Below are 27,821 nucleotides of genomic sequence, written 5' to 3'. Positions count from 1 at the left end.
GCCAGTTATGCTGGTTTCTTCATTATAAACCAGGATCAGCTTCCCAGTAGAACAACCAAAGGCCCAGTTAAAGCAAATCCACTCCCAAAGATAAACACTAGTTTCCAGCCTGACAGAGCCAGGAACAGCCCAAAGGCTTAAAAAAGGCAGCACCACTTTCCTCACCACCCACTCCCTTCATAGCCATCAACACTCTTCGGCTACAGTATCCTATGATTTTCTGGAAAGTTAGACATAATAAGATCTGTAACCCCTAGGAATGACTCCTTTGTCATATTCTCTTACAGAATCTTCATACTTAAATGACCGAAATCTAATTTCCTTGAAGAAAAGAATCATGCCCGATTCATCTCTTTATCCTGGAAACCGAGTATATTTGCTGACACATTGAATGTGTTTGAGGGATTGAATTTTGTTTCCAAAGTCTTTCCAGTCCTTTGCTGGACTTTCTGGAAGCAGGACACTGAGCCAATGGCTTCAACAAACAAGTCATCCTGCCCCTGAGTCCTACATCAGAAGAGTTTTCTTAGAACATCTTTCCCCCTTGTGGTAGATTTTTTTTTTTTTTAAGTTGTAGTTTTTGCCCTCTCCTCTTTCCGGGCACCTGAAGGAAGACAGTCTTCCTGTGCGGTTAACTCTGCCTCAGCCAGAGCTCCACCAGCTACAGAAATGATGTAAAACACATGCACGCCGTGGCAATACCAGTCGGCAATGACTGCACTTAAATACCTATCTCCACGGAGCTCAAATGCAGTTTTAACAGCCTGTTTGTGGGCGAAAATGAGGATTCCAGCAATGGCTACTTCCCCTAAGTGCTTTTCTATTACTTCACGCCCAGAACTTTGCAGGCTACATGCAGCCCCCCTCCCAGTGCCCCGGGAGCTGGTGAACAGGCAGAGGCCGCGCTGAGTCAGGTCCCGCTGTCGCTCCCGCACAGGCGGACACCTCTACCAGTGGGTCAGGCTAACGGCAGAGAGGTCGAGGCTTCTAGAGGGAGGCCGCGTCTCTCTCTTCCGAAGGTCGCTCGGCCAAATACAAGCGGATCTTTCAGCGAGCTGCTTGGAAGCCTGCGTGATTCATCCCACTGCATTTTTTTCATACTTCTGGAAAACGAAAGGTGGAGGGCTTGGAATCACTCCTCCAAAAAGCCGCGCTTGACCCGAAGCTCCGGAGTCCCGCTCCGTTGCTCTGTACACACACTTGCATGTGGGAACGGCGTGCAGCTGAGAGGTAGTCGTGGAGCACGTGTTCTTCGGTTCATTAGATCAGTTTACCTTCCCAATGACAAGTCACTTGAGGTAACTTCTATATCTTTGAAGGAATACTGCAAAATGGAAGGCTTCCTGGTAGGATCACGAGCAGAGAAGACGTCTATGCTTGTGCAGAAGATTGCTCAAGATGCCAGATCTGAAACCGTGTTTAACCGCATGGAGAATCCCTTTGGCCAGGGGGAATGCTGTCCTGACTCCGTCCCTGAGCTGGACCATTTCTGGCATCTCCAAAGGGGAGACAGAGGTCCCCGGCCCCCTGGGCAGCGAGCACGCTGACATTGGTGAGTGAGTTTTGAGTCTGGCTCCTGTGTAACTCATATGCGAACGTCCTCCAAGACGCAGTGAAAGACTGAACAACGGACCTCACCCTCAAAAGATACATCCTTGAAAAAAATTGCCTATGACATTGTTGTAAGATGATAAAGCTGATGTTATTTTAAGTCTATTTCATTTCTGGTAATTGATACAGTTAGTCTGATAAGTGTATCTGAAAATGTATGTTAATATTTTTTGATTCAAAATAAAGTACCTATTATACTGTTATACACCTTAAAGATGTCCAGTCAACACAAAGCTTTAAATGAAATGCAAAACATACAGAACATGAGTGCACATTTCCTCTCACGCTTCTCTTTACGGCCCTATGTTCCCCTTTCTCAATCCCCTCATCCCACCGAACTTGCTCCTGGACTTCACGGCACCCTCTCTGGTCGGACTCTCCCTGAATTCCTTTGGCTTCCTCCCAACACTATTCATTACGGACAATCAGTCACACCCAACATCCCAGCCTCCCTAATTTTCTGTTACTTAAGTGCCATTGCTGCTTCTTATGGGAAGTATTGGACTCTGGGGTTTGGAGGTCACAGTTCTAAGTGGGTTGGAAGAAAGAAAAACCCGCTGTATTTCTGCTTGCTGACAAAGATAGCTTAAGCCACATTTGAGGTTGAGGATTGTTGGTGTGGAGCCATCTGGTGATGGACGGGTCCTGTAGAAGGAAGTGATTTTTTAAATTAACTTACCTAGAGAGTGGACTTCCACCTGCATGTTAGAACTAGCAGCTTTCCCCACCTGAGCAGAGCTGTGAAGTCTGGTGAGGTATACTGGTGTGCAGTTGAATAGGTACATATTCACTGTTTTATACCCCCTCAATAGTTATAATTTGGGGATGATACATAATTTTGAGGTTTTGGTTTCAAAGCTAGGCATTAAGTGAGCTAAAACCTGACCCTGAGCTCAGATTTTGTGCTTGCCAATTTCTTCTTAGTCCAATGTATCTCAACAGAAAAAAGAAAGTCTTAGGGTATCACATAACAATTACAGTAAGTATTTATCAAAGGAGTCACATATATCAGCTATTTATGTGTATATGCAATAGATATATTTGCATGTCAGACTTATGATCCTTTAAACAGCCTTTTACTATTGCATTTTTAAAAAAAAGAATTTATAACCTTTAATGATAGAATGGAGAAATGGTGTCATACAGGAAAAAAAAATCTTGTTTTCAAGATTTGTGTCTAGTACATAAGTACTTACTGAATTAACAGGTGAATTAATGAATCTCTATTGTCTTAAGTTGGAGCAATAATACCCTGAACTTTTGGGCTGTTTGTTTTTTTATCCAAACCTTCTAATTAGAAGCTATAAGCCATAAGCTTTAAAATCCAAACTTCAGGCTTTTAAATTAGAGCTACTTTTCTAGAGGACTATATATAACCTTTCTATAAGAAGTTAGATTTGTATCATTACACTATAAAAAACAGGTTTCCATTTAAAAAAATCAAAAATCATTTTTGACATTAATATTTCCTCTTCTGGATTATTATAGAACTACTATCAACACCTGAGTGGTTGCCCAAAATTACAGGATTAATGAAATTTTTCTGTCCACAATTTTTCCCAGCTATTGTGTGAAGAACTTTAAAAATATTTATATTTTACCATTTTTGTGAAAGGGAAAAGAAGAAAGAAAACAGAGCCGTCTACTCTTTAAGCCTCTGGAATAATCTGCTGCCTTCCTCATCCCCACCTTCCATCCCCGTCTCCCAAGAAGGGTTGAGGCACTGTGTTTGCATACTTTATTATTCCATGTCATTGGAATGGGAGTCTCAGCACACACACTTCCCCTTGTGGAATTCCCTAATAAAAACAGATAGCTTGTTTTAAACAAGCAGCCCTGAGAACAGGAGACTAAACGGAAGCCCAGGGCAGGGGCTGCTGTACTTTTTACCTCTCACCCCACAGACCGTCCTTCTCTGTCTGTCATCTGCAAATACAGACTCCTGGCCAGCAATGCCGTAAGAAAATGTATACAGCAATTTAGAATCCTTTTAAATAAGTTGATCCAATTTGTCACATGTTCGAGAAAATTTATTTGTGAAAGTACAATTTTCCATAAGAGGATATGATTAACTGGTGCAGAGTCCTACCTCAACCTGAAAGGCAGCTGAGAAGTGCACCCACCCCTGATGCACATTCTTATCAACCAGCAGTGCCCCTCCTGCTACCTGCTCACCCTGAGACGCAAGGGCATTCCAAGCTGACCTACTGCAGAAGGAAGTGGTTAAGAACTGCATCTCCTTTTGGCTGCGATGAGGTCATGAGAAGCAAGCCATCCGGAGGAGGCACTAGTGGGACTTCTGTGTCTCCCAGCATTGTCCCAAGGGCCAGGTGAGCAGACTGAGGGGGCCGGGAGACAACCATCAGCCTGAACGTCTACCAGGGCCTGCTAAAAATAAGTAAATGAACAAGCAGTAAGTCTGCAAGTCACCCACGTGGTCCACAGCCTCACAGCCCACCACCCCTCCAGCTCTTCCCCACCTGCTACCCCCACAGAAAGTTACATTTTGTTCCTATTTCATGTCCAATCCAACAGTTTCATCACTACAAAAATACTAGTAGGAAGACCAAAAAAAATCCAAGAGAGAATGATTCCCCAGGGCCCAGGCCTTGATGCAACCTACCCCTCCATTCTGGTGCCTCCCGAGACTCTGCCCCCCTCGGCCCTGCTCCCTGCCTTGGCCAGCAGCCCCAGGGCCCAAACCACTTGGGCTCCACCACCAGCTGGTCTCCAGGCTTCTCTGTGTCACTTCCCAAAAGAGTTTGCAAACCTCTCTTGTTCCACGACCAAGCCCATCAATTCTGCCCAAATAATTGCCCCAAACTCCTGGTGGCCCCTCACTTTGGGAACCTGGCACAATGCCAACATCATCCAGGGGCTGTCGGGGTGGGACCAGCTCTGTGCTTCTGTAACGTCACGACCGTCCTCTCCTGTCGTCCACTCCCTAACTAGACAGTGGACCGCAGGCGGGGCGTCACTGTGACTGTGCTGACCCAGGACCTGGACCGTCAGTGGCACTCCAGGGCTGCCCCCAGGCCGAGGGGCTATCTGCTCCCTGGGGAGCTGCGTTTGCCTCATGCTGTGCACGCACATTTTGCAAAGCCCTGCTCGGGGATGTGGCAACTGAACGCTTGGCTTCCACAGGCAGGAATCTCATCCTTCTTTCCCTCTGTCACAGTAGGCTCCTCTGTTACCACGTTTGATGTATCTGGGTTCTGGAAATCTCCTTTTTCCTCATTTCCCCTTTCATCTGAGAGCTGGCCGCTGATAACTCTTCCTCACTGTCTCAGGTCGGTCGGCTTCTTCATCTGAGGGCGGAGATAAGGGATGTGGTCAGAATTCTTCAGCCATGGCAACTCTTCCTAACCATCTCTGCCCCCCAGAAAGTACAGCACGGTTAGCAGGGGCTCCTCTCTCCCAACAATCCAGCCCCCTTCCTTCCCTGGCCATAGCACTCTCCACCATCCCAGAGGTGCTTACACTAGGAGATGTCCCTGCAGCTCTGACCCTCAGACATTTGCAAGGGAAGTGATGTAAACAGACTAGGAAAAGAAGCTTCTGTGTGTGTGTGTGTGTGTGTGTGTGTGTGTGTGTGTCCACGTGCATATGCACACGTATTCATGCACACTCACAACACAGCATTAACAATTAACAGCCCCACTGGAGTCAGAATGTCTGGCTTACATCCTGGCCCCACTCCTCATCCTTGCTTAGTGACCTCAGGAAAGGACTTCCCCTCAGTGCCTCAGTTCCTTCATGTATAAAGGATCATAATGGAACTTACTGCTGTAATCCTATGGGAACTAAATGAGTTGGTGTTTGTATAGCATGCAGTTAGTACCGTTACACAAGTAAAAACAACTGCAGGATTTCTTTTACCCAAATGCTTCATTTACTTTGCCATATTTACAAACATTAAAAATACATAACATGTGGCCCAGAGTGGGCTCTGCCCAACGTAGGGCTTTACTGTTCTTTAACAGACTTGAGAGCTGGATTCCTATTAACAACACAGCCCCGGATCACTCTGTGAAACAACACAAATGATTTTAGCCCAAACCTAAGACCTGCATAAAGAACCTCAACTATATACTAACTTAGGGAGAGAAAATTCACAGATTCATGTTGAGTGTTTATTCTATGCCAAGCCAGGGACTCAGTGCCTTTGATAATTTGCTTCAATTGTATCTTGTAGCCACCTTTTGAGGTAGGTAACACTATTGTCCCATTTCACAGATGGGGGTAACCTGGGGCTTTAAAAGGATACGCAGCCTGCCCATGATCACAGAGCTAGTGACCAGCTGACCCAAAGTGGATGGGCCTGACCACCAGTTACATGGGGAAAACAGGACTCTTAGATTTATTAATGAACTCCTATTTTGAAAATATAGTTCAAGACTTCCAAGTTAATTGTCCTTGTCACCACGTGGATGTTCACTGACTGTGGCTGTCAGTTATTGTGATGACCTCACCACTGGCCAAAGTGGGAAGCTGGCCGTGACCTTTCTTGTTCTACCCTCAGTATCTCCTATAGGTATCAGCACAGAAATCACACAATAAACAACAATTGGCTGTTGCTTAGAGCTTAAACTGTGAACTCCCTCAAGGGATATTTATGGTTTAATTGAAAATTTGACGATGCCTTTGAGAGCCCAAGGACGAGAATACATGGTGGAGTCTCAGACATTCATATAAGTAATGAGGGCACTTTCATTGAGGAGGCCACCCCAGAGCCCTTCAATCATCCCAACAGATTGACTCTACTGCTTCACATTGATAGGAGAAAATACTGTAACTGCACTGAGTAATTTCAGTAACTCCCTTCCTGATCCCAGTTATTTTTTACTGCAAAGTACACACAGTTGTAAACTGCATCTGTTTCCCCAGTCGGTGTAAACTCTGACTCAAGCCCAGTTAGGCTCGCTTAACACAACAAGAACTAGAAAAGCAAAAGTCTCCCAGCACTTGCAATATTGATGGACGTGAGGCAGGGATGCTGGATGTGAACTCGGGGAGCCCTGTGGAGAGGGGCAGATCTGCAGACCGAGGACACAGGCTCACCTGGATCCGGATGTGGTAGGAAAGGTTATCTTTGTGAGGTAAGCACAGGCTAAAAGCCTGAGCTTAATGTAAAACATGAGGACAGGTACAGAAATAGAACCATATCTCTTTCCATAGCTGAATTTGACTTAGATGACCAGCCCCCATTTCCTGTTAGGAGCTGTATTAGTTTGCCAGGGCTCCTTTAACAAATGGCCACAGACTTTAAACAACAGAAAGGTATTCTCTCATAGTTCTGGAGGCTAGAAGTCGCAACTTAGTGTCAGCAGAGGCACGGTATTATCAAGGTTCCAGGGGAGAGTCTGTTCCGTGTCTTTCTCAGCTCCTGGCGGTTGCCTGTGATCCTTGGTGTTCTGTGTCTTGGAGCCGCATTCCTCCAGCTTCTGCCTCTGCCATCGCAGGGCGTCCTCCCTGCGGGTCTCTCTGCCTGTGTCTTTTCTCCTCTTCTCACAGGGACACCTGTCATATTGTATTAGGACCCTCCCTAATGACCTGAACTTGGTTACATCAGCAAAGACCCATTTCCAAATAAGGTCACATTCACAGGTACCAGGAGTTAGGACCTCAACCTGTCTTTTGAGGAGACACAGCTCAACACATAGCAGTGGTGGGACACCAGATCTCACCACCAAAGAAACTCAGTCCCTTCCAACTTAAAACTGGTCCTATTTGGACATTATTTTGTTAATTCAGAGGTCCCCCATGGTTCCCTGTTCCTTTTCTTCTCTTTGGATGTGAAATAAGGAGGAGGCTGGAGGTAAGGTGACTTAACAGCAAGGGCAGAGCCAGCCTGATGTGAAGGACATCTGACTGGCACAGTCTCCATAGTCTTCCCTGGGTCCATCTTGCCTGGACCTGGGCATCACCCTTGGTCTCTGCAGTAAATGTGGCTAATACCAGCCCCACTGTGGTTCCCATCAAGAGGACTCCATAGGCTGTGTCCACCTTGTCTCAGCCCGGAGGCCTCTTCCAGTCTGCTGGGCCATTTTCAGCCTGGCTCTGTGCCTTACCTTGGAGAACAGTCCCTCTACTTTGGAGCCTTTGGAAGTCCCCATCCCATAGCCCTTGGGACCCCTGTATTCATGCAACTTTAGTAAAAATATTATTAACATAAACATTTCTCATGTAAACTCTTGACACTGAAAGTTAGAATTGTACTTTTAGTGCATCAACTCTGTGTAAAACAGGATATAAACATTACTAAGCCTGGAATTGCATTCAGGGTCTAATTAGACTAGAAAATGTTTGCCTGCCAGCAAGGCCTGCTCATGGTGATCAGTTTTAAATTGAACATCTCAACATGAGATTCATAAACACCCCACCTTCTGGAACTTGCTTCCATTTTTGCTTGTTTTAATTTGGCATGAATGTTCCTTAATTTCCACCAAAGTCAACCAACAAAGGAATTATTCTACACTGGAAAACAGATTTGCACTGACAGTGTCCTTTTCTTCAACACGAAGAACACAAAGATAGCAGTTTGCAGAGAATCCTTGAGACTGAGGGCCGCCACTTCCAGACCTGAGCCCTCCAGCCACCCTGACCTTTCCTCTCCCTTCACCTTATTTCCCTTTGTACCACTCCCTGCCACTGAGAACCTCACTGGTACTGCCAGCTGCATTTGATACCATGCCCCATCTTGGTGGCAGGGACTAAGTCCTGAAAGGCAGGTGCCGCAAGCTACTTTCTAAATGCCACAGCTGGGCCTGCTCTCTTGTGCAAAGTCATTGCTTGGATGTATTCACTTTCGGATGGATCACAGCACGTTTTTCCTTCCTGACCTCCAGAGGGCATGCGGATGGGGAAAGAAGGACAAGAGCAGCTTGAGGTTAGTTAGATCTCTTTAATGTAAGAACTTGTCACATGCAAGTGACTGGAGGCTTCATTACATGAACCTACTGGCACATCACACCGGCTCTGTGATATGGACAAGTGGCAGAAAGTGGTGACACCACAGCAAGACTGTGGTCCCAGGCTGGGACCCTGCAAAAAGGACCTCAGGCCTCAGCTGCACCAGCAAAGCCAGACTGAGTACTCAGAAGTTCCCCCTGATGAGGAAAGACCCAGCATCAGCTCTTGGGCCTATGCAAGGGTATCATTACTAATGGTGACAGATGGCATTTATCAGGTTGGTGCAGGGTACCAGGCATCATGCCAAGCCTCTCGTGTGTCCTATCTCATTTAATTGTCAGATCAACCCATGGAGGTAGAAACCCATGGAGGTTATTCTCCCTGTTTTGCAGATGAGAAAACTAAATCTAAGGGAGAGAATTAGCTTGTCCTGTGGTCATGGCTTGTAGAAGTAGTGAACCCAGGATTCAACTCCAAGTCTCCTGTCCCCCAAAGCAAGGGCTAAGGGAAACCTGTACAAACAGAACCAGTCAAAGCTGTCAAAGACATGATGAGATGTGCACCTCACAGACAGGCAGTGATTCATGTCACAGGAAGAGGACACGCAGAGCGTAATGATCCTGTCTGGCTGCAGGAGAGATCACAGTAGCCGGAAGGGCAGAGGGGAAACTTCACATCCATGTTACAATGTTCCAAAAGTCAGACTGAATTTTCAAATTGGTGACCTCTTCTATAATGACGCAGCAGAGCTGGGCTGAGAGCCGACACTTTCCAGAATTCTGCTTGGATGGGGAGGAAAGATCTTGGATCTAGATATCAATTAATATAATCTGAAAGTTACAGCTGGCTCTAGGATGTCCCCTGATGGGCCACACCTCAGCCTGGTGTCCCCAGGCACCACGTGCAAGATCTGGAAAAGACCGCGGGGGGTCTTACAGTCCCTTCTGGGCCCTGGTGCTTCCATGAATCTTTGTTGCCATGTAGACCATGTCCAGCATGCAGAGACCCATCACACCACTTTCCCGTTTGAAAGAAAAACAAAATGGGAAGGTCTAGTTTCACAGATCATTATGGGATATGTTATTATCTACAAAATTAGTAATTTTCTTTTTAAGCCACCAAAAAAATAACTTCAATGTCATTACCATATGTTTACTCTCATAAATGATTTGTTGAACTTTCCACCCCAATTAACTTTGATATTTGTGTCTCGATATTTACATTTAGGCATCGGGCTCTCCTGAGTTTGGCACCCATGCCAGCATGGCTCTTGCTCGGGGCTCCAACTTTCCAAGCAAGGGTGACAGATTCAGCACCAGCTTAAAGCACCAAGAATTTGGTAATGGGGAAAACACCAGAAGGACTCCGGTTCAAGCAACATTTTTGAGTTATTTGTGAAGAAATCCTTTTCTTGGAAAACTTCTAAGTTTCCAATTCTTTTACTGAAGCTTTTTTGAAAGTCTGGGTTCCCAACTGTGAGCTGAAACATTCCTCTACTGCAACATGTTCACAAAAATAGTAGGATACTGAGAACCAGAGGCATTTTATCTCCCATTTGCTCAGTTAGCGCATGCTTATTCATTCACCAACTCACACGTGTGTGCTCTGAGCCGAGGACAGCACAAGTGCCTGAAACATAAAACTTGGTTCCCACCTTAGAGGAAATTCCACTCCAGAGGATGATAAGTATAAGGCTGATCCAACTCCAGGCCATTTTGGGGGCCAGGGCAAGAAGAGGGAGCAGCTAAACCTAATACTCAGCATCCTATCAGCCAAGAGGGAAGCAAACAAGCCCAGCCCAGGGGTTCATAGTCATCCACTCCCCATCAGGCTTTGCCATGAAGCCTCCAAACAGCTACAGCCTTAGCTTGATGCCCGACTGGCATGCCTCTATCTGAACGTGTTTCAGTCGCCATTAGAAAAGGCACGAGAATACTTTGTAAAATATCAAAGCCTAACCCAGAACTTCAATCAAAGGGAAAACAGGAAACTAGGCTGTATTTTGCGAAGCTTAATTCTGCAATACAATCTCACTCATAATACATTCCTAATATTGTCTTTGTGCAGCTTTGTTTTCCAATTACTCCAAAAATATATAGACGTTATTTAAATGAGAGGGATAAATGTAGCTCTTGACTCAGCAGTTACGGAAAGAAGGTGACAAGGACACCAGACACTAGGAGTAGAGAACATTTCAAATAAGAGGACAAGTAAACAGCCTGTGTTTAGCATCTCCTCTCACGTCCTTGCTAAGGAAATGGGGAGCATTGGATATGTGACCAGAAAAGTGCCAATCAAAACAAAAACATGGGCTCTGTGTGCAAAAGCTGTCCTCACTTGCCTAATCAACCATTAACCAAAGTAGATATTTGTACCTTTTACAGTGAATTAACATGGCAGAAACTCATTAAGACCTTGAGCCTTGGAGTCGAATGGAGCTGACAGGAATTCTGCTTCCTTTACTTTCTAGCTGCTGGACTTTGGAGAAATTTCTTCCTCTCCCTGCAGCCTCAGTCTCCGCACGTGTTGAGTGGGGGCCGTCCTACCTTACTGGGCTGTCACGGGAAGTTACTCATGGTGTGTAGACCAGTGCCCTGCCTGTGACAGGCACACGATTTTTTAAATGTTAACATTATCAGTGTTTCAATATCAAAATTTCCAAAAGTATCATTGGTGTTACATGTAATAATCATGTAATGTATTCTATAAATGGAATTCTGAGAATTCTCAAAGGTTTGAGGGATGCGAGTTTTCAATATAAAAATAAACTGGCCTGGGCCACCTTTTAAAAATCATGCTGCACAGCAGATGGAGGTTGTTGCATTTCTCTAGGAAAGTGTGAGGCATTCATAAAAATAAGATGCAACTGTGCCTTCTGTACCAAAGCATCCCCCCAACACATGCTCGCCGACTTTGTCCAGAGGTCTAGTTTTAGTCTTTTTGGGAAAGCTGCCTCCATTACATGAAATCAGCCATTACCCCATAGTGAGAATGCACCAGCAAAGGGCAGTCAGGATTTCCGTTTCATAGGAAATTCTCTGCAAGGCCTGAATCAGAAACAGGAAACGTGTAATAACGTGCTCCAAGGAGTGCCACAAGCAGGCAGGCTCTCTCGCGCGGCCTGCACAGAGCCTCCACACCCGGGCTCTGAGAGCTGCGTCTTGCTGCAGCCGTGGTATTTCTTCCTCACAGACACGACAGTTTGTTTTAGGACGTAATTGTCAGTTCACATTTCTGCCCAGCGTATAGGAATAAATGCTTCTGGCTGCCTCGTTGGATGGGAGGTGCTCCTGCCCCTCACAGTCACGTGGTGGGTCAGCCTGCCCTTAAACCCACAGTGCAAAAAGGTTGGGTATTACTTTATGCAAACGATGAAGTAAGAACAATCTTCGGCGTCACTTTAACTTAGTGATCAAGCCAGATGAGGTTTCTCTGATGGAAACACGGGAAGCCCAGAGGGATCTTTTGAAGCTAAGCAGGAGGCTGGGCACACAATGCCAGCTCACATCTGGAACAGAGGAGGGAGTCTCCCCTTCCAACACGCACTCATGGCCTCTTCATACAAAAGAAGCAGGGTCTTTTGATGTCTTCCTGGGGAAAAAAAAAGTTTGCATACTCTTTATGGTGATTCACCTGTAAACCTTAATAAAAATCTGTTCAAATCGTGTGAGATGAGCAATAGTTGAGCAAAGCAACCTCAGGACGGAGTTCTCTCCTACATGCAAAATTGATCATGAAGAAAATCCAAATACCTCTTTCATTCCCTTTGGTGGAAGCTCTTAAATCCAGGCAACCTCTTTGTTCACAACATTCAAATCGCATCAACAGAGCAAGAATTTTTGAAATACAGTAATCCTTTCATGAACATTGTCTTTAAAAATGTTCCAACGTAATTAGGGGAAAAGTAATTTGAAACATTCTTTTGAAAGGAAGGGTCTTCACCTACCACCCTCTGAAGATTTACTGTCATCCTCTGAAAGTTCTTTACAAAAATAGGAAATGAATCAGTATACACTTAGATGGTAGATAGAAGATGCTGTAAATGAGCATGCGTGCCTCTGTTGCTAGCAGTTCAAAACTTTAAAAAATTCCATGTGTTCTTGGGAATTATGGACAATGGGAAAGGCTAAAACATGGGACACAGCTGTAAGTTTGTTTACTCATGTAGGCGAAAGTCATATATGACTGTGAAAGACTTGTCTTTGAAAAATGCAGGTTTGAAATTTGAACAATTAGATATGTTGCAAAAAAAATACCCTTAGTCTTTTTTTTTTTATGTTTTAAAAATACTTTCCACATCATTCTTTCAGAAGGGGGAGGAGCCTAGAATTGAAAATGGTGTCAATAGTCTATTTGGAGAAAAGTGTACTGATTTTACTAGATGGAAAACCATGTGATATGAAACTGTGCATGTCTACATCCTCAACATGTAGCCATGTCCTGGAATATACTGGGCACTCCTAAGTGTTCAACAAATGAGTTAATGAATGAATGAATGACTTGAAGCTGATGAACTCAATTACTATTTAACAGAAGAGAGAATGTTACTCATAGGAAGAGGAACATAATTAGAGTCTGAAGGCATAATTCAGTGTTTCTGTGTGCTAATCCTATTTCTTCTTTCTCTCTGCCTTTAATCTCCTGGTGGCCAATGTTCATGAAGTATGTGAGAGGGTGTGTGACAGGAAAGGATAGAAATCCTGGCCACCGCTGCAGGTACCTGCTTAAAGTGTTGATGGTAACTAAAAAGGTCCTTAGGGATCATTAAGTCCAACCCTCCATTTGTAGATGGGGAATCAAAACAACTTAAAAAGGGCCCTTGGCACAGTCAGTTGAACATAAATTATATCATATCATTATATATTGCTTTGGTGGGAAGGAACCATAAGATGCCAAGTAAAACGTATCACAGACCTACTTCAGACATTGAATTTGTTTGGTTTGACCAATCGGTTGACTACTTTTGCATTGATTTTGACAACAACACCTCAGAAAAAATGTTCTTAAATTTTACTTTGCACAAAAATGAATGGGGAGTACCTGTTAGAAATGCACGTTTCTGACCCCAACTCCTGAGATTCTAATTCTGAGGGCCTAGAGTGAATCTAATGAATGTGAATTTTTACAGACACATCCAGATGATCTGGATACAGAAATTGCACACTGCGAAACCCTGTTCTAAAGTGTCTTAGTTCAGCCAAGACCCACCTCCCAACAACATGCCCGGAAAGTTCCACTGACTGCTGGAAGGCAGCTTGGCAAGTGGGAGGAACGTGTACATCAGGCTTTGAAGACACTGTGATATCATCATTAGGAGAGATGCATATGCAACTATATGTACTGGTATGCCGGTGGCAAGTGCTGTGTGCAAAATCATTTATTTTTCTTGAGTATTTGATACTTGGTGAAAGTCAAGTTCACTTCTTAAGACCAAACCAATTGTCATGCTCCTGACATGATGGGAAGACCAAGGGATACCACAGACTAAGAAGCTCCATGAGGGAAGGAGCCAGGCCATTCTAGTCTCTGTATCCCTAGCACCTCCCATTTGCTTTGCGCATAGTAGGTAGTATTTATAAATTAACCCAATACAAAGGAATATGAAATAGTGTGAACATTTGGATAATGCCCCTGTATAAGTAAATACCAGATATCTGTAATTATAAACTTGATTAATACCTTTTTAGATAATTCATATGTTTAAGGAGTCAACTACAAGTCTGGGAGGAAATAAGGCAAGAAATTCAGAGGAAATCTGACCTTTCTTCCTGGGATCAGGCTATGTTTATGATTCCCTAAAATTTCCATTACTCTAAACCACAAGTTTCTGCAAGGCTTAGTGTATTTTAATTAAACCCCAATGACAAACACACAGACTTTCCAAACTTCATACTGGTTTGTGCCATTAAGCTTCACAGTAAGGTTTAAGGAAAACAGTGAGGGGATGATAATATTCCCTAATCATTGGAGCTTTGCATTATCCTTACACAAAACAGAGTCACAGAAGAGTGGTGTTGAGGAATATCCTGAGTACATGTAATGGCTCATAACGATGATGGCTTCCTTGCCTTCCAGGATTGGCATTTTGCTCTTTCCTTGTCTGTTTTGTATTCACAAAGCAAAGCTCTGTCTGTGTGACTCAGACTATGAAAATGCTTAACTTGGCAACCAGTGTGGGTATTCCCCACACAGGCCTCCACACAAGTCCATGAGAAATGAGAAGGTCCACACTTGCATCCCTCCCCTGGTGCCATCTGTAATGGGCCTGGTGGCCTTGCCAGCAGCCACAGGGGAAGGTGGGGCTGGAAGGGAAAGCTATGTCCTGAGCTCAACTCTGCTCAGAGAGGCGGCTTACAGGACTGGACGGACTGACTGAGAGACTCTGTCTCTTCTTTCTCTCTTTCTTTTTCTCTTCTTCTCTCTCCCTCCTTCCCTCCTTCCGTCCTTCCTTCCTTCCTTCTTTCTCTGATGGTCTCTTGTGAAAATAAAAGGATCAAAAAACCTCAAAGAAATAACCAACTAGCACAGGCTCCTGTGGACGGCACTGGCCCTTTCCCAAGTCTGCTGCTCCCTCGACTCAGCCCTTTGTTTTCACCCTAAGAAACACAGGTGGCTATTATGAAAAAATATGAAGAAACAAACAGAAAACTCAATAACTAACCCCTATAGGATAGCTGCAATTACACTTATCTAAAAAACACCACCTGGTGGTAACCTACATGATCTTTGCAAATTATGTGGCATCACCCACCATACCCAGTCATTGCCTAACACCTAAAGAAGTTGGCAAGATAATCCTAATTCAGACCCTGAACCATATTATACTTGAAATATATACTATGAAATGACTTTTGGACTCTGAACACAGTTGTAATAAAATTCACCGAGTCTGCCAAGTTTCATGTAAATAAGGAAAAAATATGTAGGTGAAATATTAAGCAATTCAATTTTTTGGACAACCTGAATGAAGTGGATGAAGAAACCTATATGTACTCTGCACACATTCATTTTACCAAGAAGAGTGGATTTGAGCTAATAAGTCTCAAAGGTCATCATTCATGGTCCCCAAGGCCACGGCTGAGAAGTGGATTCTCCACTGCAGTCACAGGGCCATGAAGTTAAAGTCCAGGAAATAGGTTGATATCTTCCTTTCACTCCACTGTTTTGAAATTCCCAGGTCAGGTTTGCTAATGGGTTTTAAAGAGGAATTCAAGAAATCTGGAAATGGCTCCAGGCTTGGTGTCTTTTCAGTATTTCGGAGTCATTCTGGTCCTGAGCACCCATCATTTCAAAGCCTCCTGAGTGTCCTAGCTCTGCCGTCTGTGAACAGGGACGCTGATTTGTAGCAAGTAAGTGCCAAGCGCTCATCCCAGAAAATTGTCATATGAATGATTAAAGCGCACATTCTGAGCCCCATCAGGCACAGAAGACATGGTGCTTTGCTAATAAATCTTGCATTCTTCAGCATTAATTTTAGGTAATCCAAGTATTGAAAAGCATACTTTTCAACAAGCAGCCAACTTTTCTTCAAATCTTTAGGATTCTGGGAAATGCCATTTGCAAGAAGCCGAGCTGGAGTAGGTTGAGGAACTCAGTGGTGTAAATCTGCCGGCCCCTCATCCATGTGATCAGCAAGCCAGACGGCATCACTGCTGACAAGGCCTCCACAGCTGTCTCTGGGCAGCTGCAACCACAAACACTGAGAGGACTCGGGCAGCCCCGTCATGTGCCGCCCTGAAGGGGGACTGAGAAGCAGTGACAGAGGACAGATTCAGAGTCTGTGCTCAGAGGATGAGAAATGAAGAAGAAACCTGGACATGAGCTCTTGGAGATCATAATCCAGTTGAGGAGGGAAGGTGGTGCCCGAGGAAGTGTAAGGAGCAGTGCCGAGCACAGGTGACCAGAGGATGGGATGCAGCTTCCAGGGGGGAGGGGTGAACGTGCATTTCCAGTATTAAAATGTCAGTGTTGTAGTCAGAACTGCAGGCAGTAGAAGGGTGTAATAAATGGGTGCTCTTTTCCTTGCACCTCAGACCCCAGAGGAATTCTGTCACTGGGTAAACAGGGTTAAGTGGTGACTGGGGCTGGGGAGGAGGGACTTGGGCTGCACAACAGGCGATGAACTTTCCAGACAGCTCTGGTTTTGTGCATGTCCCAGTATATAAGGTAACTCTAAATTTGTAAAGCCAGAGGGATACACAGTTCTCAAATTCACACACTTATTAGAAGTCTAGAAATTTCCCTGATATAAATGGTGAGAGGCAGTTGGAATTCATCTCAGCATCAGAAACAGAGTCTTACCCACCAGCAGCTGGACACCCAGGAGACACCATCTCAGTATTTTGGCTTTGACTAGGAATAAAAAAATCTTTCACTGTCCACTTCAAAAGTGTGCGAGTAAGTTCAAGGTCAATGTGAGAACTAATTAATGTTTATGAAATTCTTTGAGATTCACAGATGAAAGGGGCTATTTAAGGGCAGAGTGTTACCAGCTAACAATGGGGCACACTGAACAAATTAGATTCTCCCAGAGAATAAACTCTGGAATAAATTCTATAATTTTGGAAGCCACATTAAACATTTTCAGTGAAAAGCAACAGTTACTGATAACCCTTTGGTAGTCAGTCTTTCTGTGTCTAGAATTATCTTACTAGTTCACATTCTTGCCCATTTGTGGACCTCTTACAGAACATCTCATAGAATCACTGACTCCCAGGGCTGAAGGGGTCACTTGTGCAGACCCTTCCTTGCCCACTAAATTCCTTCCATGATATTTACACCAGGGCCACCCACCCAATCCATGCTTGATTCCTCCAGCAGAAGGTACTCATTACCCTGCAGTCCCACTTTCTTCTTTCTAAGCATAGTTTTAAAGATCCCTCTTACCATTGTTTGCATCTTTGCAAACCAACACTCTTTAGGCTCCTGCTGTCCTCAGTGTCTCCCCACGTTCGGCCTTGGCTATTAACTCTTCTCCTCCTTTTCGTGCACATCCATTTATGCACACAATATCTGTGCACATCCACGTCCTATTAAAATCTGATCCTGTTGGCCAGGTCCCACATTTTCTGCAATAATGACTTAACACTTTTTGTGCAAATGTGGACACACTCACCCAGTGGTTTTTGTGCACAATGACTTGCCTAAAACTTGAAAAAGAAAACCAGACATGATTGTAGGATCATATGGTTCTTACATATTCTCAGTGGTTCAACTGGTCACTGAGTCTTAGGCCGAAGGGGCCCTCTGTAGCTCAGTGGAATCTGATGGTACCACATCAGTTGCTGGCTCCAGCCAAAAGCAAACTCCTAGTACCAAAAGCACAGTTGGTCAGACTACAGGCATGATGGGGCTCCCTATCCAGGCCTTAGCTCTCTCCTGTCAAATGGTTCCATGGACTTGTGGGTGCCACTCGTCATGAGAGGGAGAGGCAGGCAGGGTGTGGGTGGCTCAGAATAATCACTGCCCAGGCCTCTGGACAAACAGATCACAGTAGCATCCCTATAAGGGATCCCTCAGGCTGGAATGCTGCCAGGGAGAAAAGACAATGACAGAAAGGAAGGCAGGAGCCATGAGAAGCAAGGCCTCATGGAAGGACGTCTTGGCTGAGGGAGGGAGGGAAGGAAAAGAGCAGTACAAAGAGGAACGAGAGCCACATTCAGAATCGCTCAGCGTGCACTGTCTTCCCTCACTTGGGCTCTACGTGTGGGCATCCAGTGCATGTTTGAAGACAGCCTTTTGCAAACCCTAAGTATGTGTGCGCATGTTCAGGAGTGGGGGACTGGAGCAAGTGTGTGCAGGCATGTGTGTGTGCGTGTAAGCATGCACTTGTTCATAAGGTGGGGTTGCCTATAGGGCAGGGTGGGGGTGCCACTTGCTTATTCTCTCTTGGCTCAGATGATCAGTAAGGGGAAACTACAGGTGGCTGGAGTAGTGTATAGACCCAGTGCAAAGGCAGGGATCTGCCCCAGCTGCACACTGTTGAAATCTCACTCAGAGTTCAAAGGTAACAAAAGGGGTGTGTGCCCACAGTGTGAGTTCGGCACCCATGCAAATATATGCCCAAATGCTTTCCCTCTAGAATTTTTCAGTGCAAATAAGGAGACTAGTCTTAACAACATGGTAATAAAACATCAAATATTTGAGCTGCAGTGTCTCAGCAGGTGTGGGAAAATGGTTTATCTTGGATTCACGGGCAGCCGTGAATAGAAGGAGGAACCACCCGACCAAAAGTTTCAAGGTCACAGAGACATTTTCTTCTTATCCAAAAACAACAGGGTCTCCTGAATGCCAGACCACGAGCACAGGTTGTGAAATGCCACCGGAATGGAATTCTCTCGGCATGAGATCTTCACATGGGAGTCTCCGCTCACAGAGGTTCTTGCCTGGAATTCATGGGTGGAGGGTCACACAGGAAGCAGCCCACGGGCGCTCTTGAAATTAGAGCATTTCACAGAAGGAGTGGAACACTCACTCTGAATCTCACCTCACCTGAAACCTTTCTTACGCATTTGACAAAAACAGCTAACTCTCCAAGAAGACCATCTTGATGTTCATTAAAAAAAAATTCAATGGAATAGTTACCCAAAGCAAGAAGTTTTAAGAGCTCTTTCAAAAATAGAAAGCTGGGCAAAGTATTACCCCCCCAAAATTAGTGAAAAGGAGATACACCCTTATCAATCTACCTCAAAAATCAACCTGCTGGGGGAAAGTAGTTACATTTTTCTAACTGAAAAGTTATTTTGAATAATCCGGTTTTATAGGAATTGTTTAGATCTGCGGTTAACAAAATGGCTCAAGAAACCCTGTTCTGCTTCAAACTGACAGAGAGTGACTCACCAAGCCAGAGCCGAGGCTCTCTTCTCCGGGCACCACGGTGCTCACGCTGCCGCATACAATGCACCTATGTTAGGATTAGAGTTTTGCACGTTTGACCTCTGATCTTTCACCTCACTGGGAGGTCTTGGAAGAGGGGGCCTACCTTCCTCATCCATTGACGCCCTGGGGCCCCAGGCCAGCGTCTTGAAGACAGCAGGTGCTCCAAATGTCTGGTTAGAGGTGGTAGGTTGGGATCAGGTGACATGGGGCTTTGGAATCTGGGCAGAAGAACCGGGACTTGACCCATCATGGGCCCGAAGGAGCTGCTTAAGGTTTCTGAGCAGAAAGTTATATGAAAAATTATACTTCAGTCTGGCCAGCAGGCAGCAGAGTGAGACCCCTGACAGAAGCTATTGCTGGAGGCAAGAAGCCTAGAGACTGGAGACAAATCTAAACGGTTCTGGGAGAAAACCTCGTCACAAAACTTGGTGACACTTTCAAGGGGATGGAAGACATGAGAAAATGTCAAAATTGGCTGTAGTTTAAGAGATCAGATGACGGAAAAAGATGCCCTCCAAACAGACACTGGGATGAGGATGTGGGGGAAATAAAGACACCGTTGGTCACGCTGAATTTGAAGAGATCCCTAAGCTGAAATGTCCAGATGGCTATTTTAAGGCAGAGGGGGTCAGGGCTAAACATTCAAATCTGGAGGTCACCCCTGCTGCGACATTTCTGAAAAGAGAAAATGTGTCACTAAAGGAACAAGGGAGAGCTCCTGAGCACACCGCAAATCCATGTGTTGGGCTCGGGGAGAGGGTCCAGGCAAGGGCCCTGCCAGGAGCTAAGAAGGCTTCCTGAAGAAGAGGGCGTGGGGACAGTGGCAGCCTGGGAAGGAAGGGAAGGGCCTGAGGAGGCACACGGCAGAGCACAGGCTTGAGGAGGGAAGGCGCGCAGTCCCAGCTGCAGAGGCTGCGGACCCCGCCGTCTGGGAGCACAGGAAACAGCAGGGTCAAGGAAGGTGAGGTCAACCGTCAACCCTGCACGTGTCACTGACATGCCACATGTGAAATGCACACTCCAACTCTTCTCCGGGAGGCGTGCATCATACACTTTAACAGGCACATTTCCACACTCGGTTCCTCTGTGTCCGAAGCCCCTGTGAGCGCAGAGGGAAGCTGCAGGGCACCAGGCCAAGCACTGCCTTCCTTGGAATTCCACGGGCTGCTGCCGGTGTCAAGGCCATGGCTCCCTCTCTGCAGGCAGGTCCGGGGCCGGGATGGCTACTCGTGCTGCAGGGGGGGACTGTGCACAGAGAGCAGGTGGCCCTCGGCTCCTGGGTGAGGGCTCATGGTGGTCACGTCAAAGAGATGGGCAGCAGCGACTTCCTCCCCCCTCCCCACAAGCAGACCACAGACTGAGGTTGTCACAGCTGAGTCCAGTGGCATCTGAGCACTTCTGCTGAGAAGAGTGGGGAGTTGGCCAAGGGACAGACTCTGACGTCTTCTGAGTAGAGGAGATTCTGGCTCAGAGGCTCCTTCCGCAGCACATCGCTCACACCCTGGAGAGCACTGTGGGGACCACCCCCCTGCCACTGCACATGTCTTTACATGGCACGGATATTGTTAGGGTACAGAAGGGGGTGTGTGACAGTCTGAATGTTCACGTCCCCCCCAAATTCATAGGTTGAATCCTCATCCCCCCAGGTGATGGTATTAGGAAGTGAAGCCTTTGGGAGGGGGTTAGGCCATGAGAGTGGCACCCTCGTGACTGGAATTAGTGCCCTAATAAGAGACCCCAGAGAGCCCCCTTGCCCCCTGCCATGTGAGAACACAGCAGGAAGGCGCTGCCTCTGAGGAATCTGGCTGTCACCACACACTGAGTCTACCAGTACCATGATCTTATACTTCGCACCTTTAGAACTCTGAGAAATGTTTGTTGCTTATAAACCACCCGGTTTATGGTATTTTGTTATAGCAGCCTAATGGACAAAGACAGGCTTTAAAGAAACTGACAATGTAGCAAGAGCTAAGGAAACCTCCAAAAGACCTATAAGCTTAGAAGCATCTGGAACCAAAGTGGTGGTGATGCCTGCCTAGCCTGGAGATTCTACTATTTAATGACAAATAACCAAAGAAACCCCTAAGATTTCACAAAATGCTATATTTGCACTCAACTTCCTTTAGCAAAACATTCTACAATTTCCAGAAAATATCTATTACCTACAAATCATGGTTGCAGTTTGCATGGCTCTTATCTTCAGGAAAAATGCACAGTTTCATTGAGCTTCATCTTCAGTGTGATGAGCATTAATAGTAGACAACACTTGTATAGCTCTAGCCACCTGCATGTCACTATCTTTAGTGCTTCACACATATTAACTCACACACAAACCCTTCTCTGAAGGTATTTTTATTACCCCCATTTTATAGAGGAGGGAAGCAAGATAAGAGATGGAGCCTTTGGTAACACAATCAGTAGATGAATAGACTGGAATTTGAACCTGGTACTAAGGTTCCAGGGTCTGTGCCCTTGACTACTGTGCTATAACTGCCTCAAGAATGAGGAAGTCCCTGACCTATAAGGGCGCCTAGTTCAGCTGGAGGGAGGGAACAGTAAACATGGAATATGGACATGATGTAGTGGGTGTAGGGACAGGGGTTGTGCAGGGCACACGGGGCAGGGGCAGGGCATGGGGGAGGGCATGCATCCTGGTATGGTGGGTCTCAGAAAGGCTGCCCAGAGGGGATAACACATGAGTAAGTCTTGAAGATAGACAGGGGAAGGGGTTGGAGATCACACCAGACAAAAGGGCAAGAGCAAAGGCAAAGGAGGACCTAACAGATGATGGGTCCAAGGGGTGAGGAAGGGGTGTAAAGAGAGGAGGCTGAGGAGTGGGGTGCGGATTGGGCTGGATTTAATCCTTCAGGAGCCCTTAGGGGCATTCCCAGGGGAAGGATATGGTTGGGCATGCATCTTATTTTTACATGGAAGGTAGTGACCCTAGAGTAAGGCATGGAGGTAAATGCAGTGGGTGGATGGTGAGCAAGAAGAACAAATGAGTTAGAAGACCCTTTCTGACACAAACTTGTTTCTGTCTGTCTGTATACAAGCACCATGTGACAGCCCCTGAATTGTATGGAAGCTCAATATATGTTTATTTTGAAAACAACAAAGGTAAGGGAGTCCTTTTTGACATTTCTGGGAGCAACTTAGCTTTTCAAGTTAACTTATTTTTCTTTTCCATCAGAATATCTGCAGGAGACAGTTCTTCAAGTTAAGAACTTACAGCTTTTCAACTTAAGAACTTATTATCTGATTTTTCTTTTCCCTCAGACTATCTGCAGGAGACAGTGCTGAGAGGCAGGAAATGAGAAGCCTCCTGGTTACTGAGCTGGTGGCAAAGAACTCCCCTAATAACCTCACAGCACCAAGCATTTACTTCTCCTGGACATCTGAAAAAGTCCTGAATTTAATACCAAGGCATTTACAGGGGTCCCATGCAGGTGAGGTGTTCCTAATCACCCTGGCTAAGTTCAGGACAGCCTGCACATTAGGAACTTGTGAAGACATGCAGGCACCAGCTGGTGGCAGGTGGAAGTCACTACTCACCTTCTTTAATGTAATCCGGATCGATGAAGAGGAAAGACTTCATATTCTGCTAACCTTAGAAGTTCCTTTATCTTCTGAGTCATTCTGTCCTAGAAGAAAACAAGTAGGCTCATTAAATCACTCATACTGTGAATTATCAATTCACACCACATTAAGGGAAAAGCTTACATTTCAGGGACAAGATGAAGTATCATTCTGAACAAACTACTGAAATGATTCATGCAGAAAGCTTGACTTTTGAGTCTTAATTCACACAGCTAACAGATAATCTATCTCCTTCCTTTGGCTCTCCGGCCAGCTAAAAGCATCATTTAGAGTTTCCACGAGGTGGTAGCAAGAAACAGCTACAGAGAGAAGAGGTTTCAGGCACCGTACCTGACTCAGGCATGTTGTATCAGAATGTTATTACCTCTTTAGCTAATAATACATTCTAGCAAACACAAAACTAAGATGTCATAGTTCCTGTCTGGGATCACAGAACTTGGGAGATGAGTGGGATTTTCCTTTTCATAGATGGAGTGAGATGTGGTGAGGGAGCCTCAGCACCCAGCAAGCAGCCACTCCCTGGTGGAATCAGAAGCACCTCAGAGCTCTGTCTGCTGCACCAGACTTAATTTAGGTGGTTGTGAAATAATAGCTCTTAGAAGACTTTTGATTCACAAAATGCTCTAAATTCCATGTTGGCTTTAAACTTATTTTAAAATCTTTTAAAATGTGGAAGCAATTTTCATTTTTCTCAAAGAAAATGCTAATAATAATTTACTACCCTTCTACTTCACATGGAGAAATGAGTCTGACCAGGCTATGACAAAAAAGACTTGCGCCCGTGACCTTCCCACCGTTTCAGTCTGTCTCTGAAGGGCAATTTGTCCTTGGTTCCCTGGCATCTCGGAAAGTCTTAAAGTCCTTGAGCTGGTGGGAGCCTTAGGCTAATGAGTTCAAACCTCTCATTACACTTGAAGAAACTGCAGCTCAGTCAGATGGTCAATTAAAGGGAGAGGTAGATCTAGAAAACCTGAAAGAAACATGTTAATGGGGCATCTGTTGGTGCTCCGTCCTGCGTTCTCTGATTTAAATACATGATCTCATTCAGTTCTCACAACTGCCCCACAAGGTAAGCATAGGCATGGACTCCGGCTGAGTTCTTCCATTCAACGAGTATTTATCTGAGCATCTGCAACATGCGAGGCGCCAGAGTAGGTGCTGAGTATACAAAGGAGAAACAGACACACCGTGACACACAGTGAGGTCACAGTCTAGCCGGAATGGGGGAGGAGGAACCAGGCACATTCACTGGCATTGCGTCGTTCAGACAGCAGCTTGTGACTCATCAGAAGGCCATGAAATTAATTTAGTGGGCCTTGATCAGAATTAAAAATAAACGGATGAACAAATAAATAAAACAGAACAAGAAAGCACAGAGTGGAAAATTGTGTGCATGCAGTAAAGGTAAGGAAGTGTATATGGATATATGCTTATATATCTGTATCAGTCATATATATGTGCGTATTGGTTTGCAGTGCAAAATATATTTCCTCTTGTACATCATAGTGAAAAAAAAGTGTGGAAGCTGTTGAGTTAGAGAACAGGGTGGCAAGGGCTCTATTAGAAGTTCATACAGAATGGTAGGAGCAAAGAGGAAGTGTCTGCCCGAGAACTGGTTAGCGCCTGGCTCCAGAGTGAGCTTGGGACAATTTGGCCTCTCACCAGGGAGAAGTCTTTTAAAGATGGGATGCCCAAATCTATTGTTCAGAGGTAGAAAGATTGGAAAAAGATTGGTATGAAGTAGCCTGGGGAAGAGAGTGGGGACCTACGAAGCCATGGAAAGGCGCAATGACACTGGTTGTGTTTGCACTTGAAGCCAGGCTCGAGGAGAATTAAAATCTTACAAAGATGAACTCAAATCAGGACCTAATTACTACAACTGTGGGAGCTGCTGGAAGGTCCACCAGCACCAGCTGGTCCGGACTGAATTCCCACAGAGCTGTGGCCCAGAGAGCACAGGAGAGCACCCGGAGCCTGGAAGGCTGGAGACGGGAAGCCAAGGGGGGAGGTCCTTTGATGATCTTAATCTCAAGAGCAGTGTCCCCTTTGAGATGTCAAATCACTGTGATCTCCTTATCAGGATTTCATAGTTACCATATTTTCTGTTTCAATAGAACTTCCTTCAGACATTTTCTAGATACCGTGTTTATTGGCGAGGATTTGTGGGAATCCAATAGGCTGCCCTGTGGAGAGATTTTCTTGGCTTTCTGGCAAAGGATTCAAGGCAAGAGAAAAAAAAATCTTCCTGTAGAGTAACTCTAGTTGTTCCTGTCATAAGCCTCTCTGACCTGGGATTTAAGCAACTACACAGCAACTACACACATAAAAGTAGCTCGGGGCAAATTCATTGCTATTTTGGTGATTTGGTTAGTGTATACTTGTCTTTTAAAAAGCAATGATGTCAAGATTAATTATCCTATCTGCTATTTAATCCATATTTTTTCCCTGTACAGACTTATGATAACAAGAATTATGTACTCTAGAAAATAAACAGCCCCAGAAATGCAGAGAAAAATGACTAGACATCGATGTTTGTGTTTCCTCACTCATCATGTGTGACAGAACTGTACAAAAAAATAGCCTCTGATAAGTTCCCTTTCCCTGTAGGTTATGACTAAGGAAACTATACCAGCATATGTTCAAAGGAGGAAAACTAATTAGGGTATGATTTATTCTATTGATAAACAAATTAGTTCATGTGAAAGAGCTTCACTGAACTAAGAGGTATTCTGCAAGTATTCACCATTTTAGTTATTATTATCAGTGCTGATAAATTATCATTATATAAAAAATTTGAAGTGGTGCCCACAAGTAGATGAAATTGTATTTGATGTCTCCTGAGTATGTGGTTTTACATGCATCTTTATTTTTAAACCAAGGACTAAGGTTTAACTGACATTTAAAAGGTCAACATTAATAATAAGGTGGAGAATTTAAGAAATAACTGTTCTTCATAAAAGAAGTGCAGGTGGACTTTGATCAGTAAATAAGTCCTGTTATCTTCACTGTACAGATTGAAGAGGCAGGAGCAGAGGTGACTGGCCCAGCATCATGTAGTGGCAGAGCCAGTGTAAAAATCAGACCCCCATGATCCCAGAGCCCTTATATTTTAACTCTTAGTCCTGCTCTTGATTTGGGTTGTTAGTTTGCTTGATCCTACAGAGCCATAAGCTGTTTTCTGTTCTTTGTCCAGAATATAGATGATCATACATAAAAAAAGGATTATATGTATGATCATCACATATATCACATAATCAACAGATCATAGGGTGAAAAGCTCTCCCTGGACCTCAGGGAGACATCCTCATCCTTTCTATTGCTAGTCTACATTCAAAAGATGTTTTCTCACTTCTTCGCCTTTTAAATTATTTTTAGGTTTTGCTATGCTGCCGTTAAAATTAGGTGTTACCACCTTGTTTCCAGAAGAAAAAGTCTCAAGATGATATTTGACACAAGAAGAGGTAACTAAAGTAAGTGGGTTGCTAGTAGAATTTAAATACTGTATTCTTCTTACAGATTGTTCAACAGATAAATCATAAGGGGGTAGAACAGATATCTACAGTTTTAAAAACTATTAAAAGATCTACTGAATATTTTCAAATGGGCAAGATTAAAATATCAGTGACTACCATAGAAGTTCAGAAGAGCTGTTACCTATGGGATCGAAGGCGGCCTGTGCCTGGGGCAGATATGAAGAGAGGATCCTGGGACAGTAGCAAAATCCTACTACTTGGTTTGGGTGTTACACCCCTTGCAGTAAGTCTTTCAGTCATACACTTGATTAGCATGGCTTTCTGTATCTTTTAAACTAAAGGGATTTAAATGAAGAAATCATTTGTTTGAAGTAGGGAACTAATAATTCGATGACCAATTATTTGTTATTTTCAGGTCTAGTTAAACAAAAAGAACAACAAAGATGAAAGCCCACCCTCCTTGCATTTGTCCCACAGGGAGGTCAGACCACGAGGGATGCTCTGTCGTCACTGGGGGGCCTCAGGTAGTTATCTGTCTCCTCCTGTCTGGGAATATGTTCAGAATACTTTTGATGGCACATAGGTCTAATCTACTGTGCCAGCTGATGGCAGTTTTATTAACTTTGGAACTAAATTGTAAAATGTATGATACCCCAAATGCTCGGTTTACTTCTTGCTTTTAGGTTTAAATCAAGCTCAGAGCAGCTCAAAATTTCCTCCCCGCAAAGGAATGGTCAACATAAACTGCAGGTAAAGTCCACTGAATAACAAACCAGGGTCAGCTGTCCCACTCAGGGCAGAATATCTGGGGCTGGCCTCGGCCCCTGCTGTACCTCCTGGCCCCGCTCCGCCAGTGAGAAAGGCAAGCGCACTGCGAGCACATGATCTGCAGTTACTCGACTTCAGAGCCTAACTTGGCTCCCTTTTCTCTAGCCGAGTAAAATACTTCACGCTTTTCTGTTTATTTGCACAGAGGGCTGTTTAACATAGGAGCACAAAGAGGCGGGGGGACAGCCACAGCCATGTGGACTAGAAAAGCTTCCAATCACAACAAATGCACCCAAAAAGGGAGGAAGATGGTAAGCAATATATTTCCTTTCTAACATTCTTTAAAATAAATGCAGAGCCTTGGAGTGGGCAGCCCCACATTTCCACCAGATGACTAAGTGCTGAGAAGCGCTGGCCCTGCACACTGCCTGCACTCTGCCCGGGCGCCATGCAGACCGCAGCTGACTATAGGGTCCCAAGTGCCTGAGTATCTGGGGACTGTCTGCTGCTCCAAGCTGTCCAGGCCACTCGGATACCACCAAGGCTCCTGCCCTTCCATTAGCCTTGGCCTTGGCTGTTTGA

The 27,821-nt window shown here is 44.9% G+C and overlaps 2 protein-coding genes across 5 annotated transcripts in view; both read right to left on the bottom strand.

Moving 5' to 3' along the window:
- TIAM2 (TIAM Rac1 associated GEF 2) overlaps positions 1-27,821 on the bottom strand; it is a 279,674-nt gene that overhangs the window by 208,135 nt on the left and 43,718 nt on the right. Inside the window, exon 2 of one of the 2 annotated variants that reach the window (XM_073219792.1) lies at positions 22,954-23,042. The gene's annotated coding sequence lies outside the window, so the exon portion shown is untranslated. Of the gene's footprint in view, positions 1-22,953; positions 23,043-27,821 lie in introns of those variants that run through there. The other variant, XM_073219786.1, reaches the window with a different exon arrangement.
- Positions 4,869-27,821, bottom strand: part of SCAF8 (SR-related CTD associated factor 8) — a 187,847-nt gene continuing 164,894 nt past the window's right edge. Inside the window, exons 22-23 of one of the 3 annotated variants that reach the window (XR_005062696.2) lie at positions 22,954-23,037; positions 4,869-4,919 (exon numbers count right to left, since the gene is read on the bottom strand). The gene's annotated coding sequence lies outside the window, so the exon portion shown is untranslated. Of the gene's footprint in view, positions 4,920-12,072; positions 12,115-22,953; positions 23,043-27,821 lie in introns of those variants that run through there. The other 2 variants (XR_005062690.2, XR_012124328.1) reach the window with 2 other exon arrangements.

Source organism: Manis javanica, chromosome 13, assembly GCF_040802235.1.
Source record: "Manis javanica isolate MJ-LG chromosome 13, MJ_LKY, whole genome shotgun sequence".
NCBI lineage: Eukaryota > Metazoa > Chordata > Mammalia > Pholidota > Manidae > Manis > Manis javanica.
Note: the sequence above shows the minus strand (reverse complement) of the source record. Positions and strands in the feature narration are given on the sequence as shown.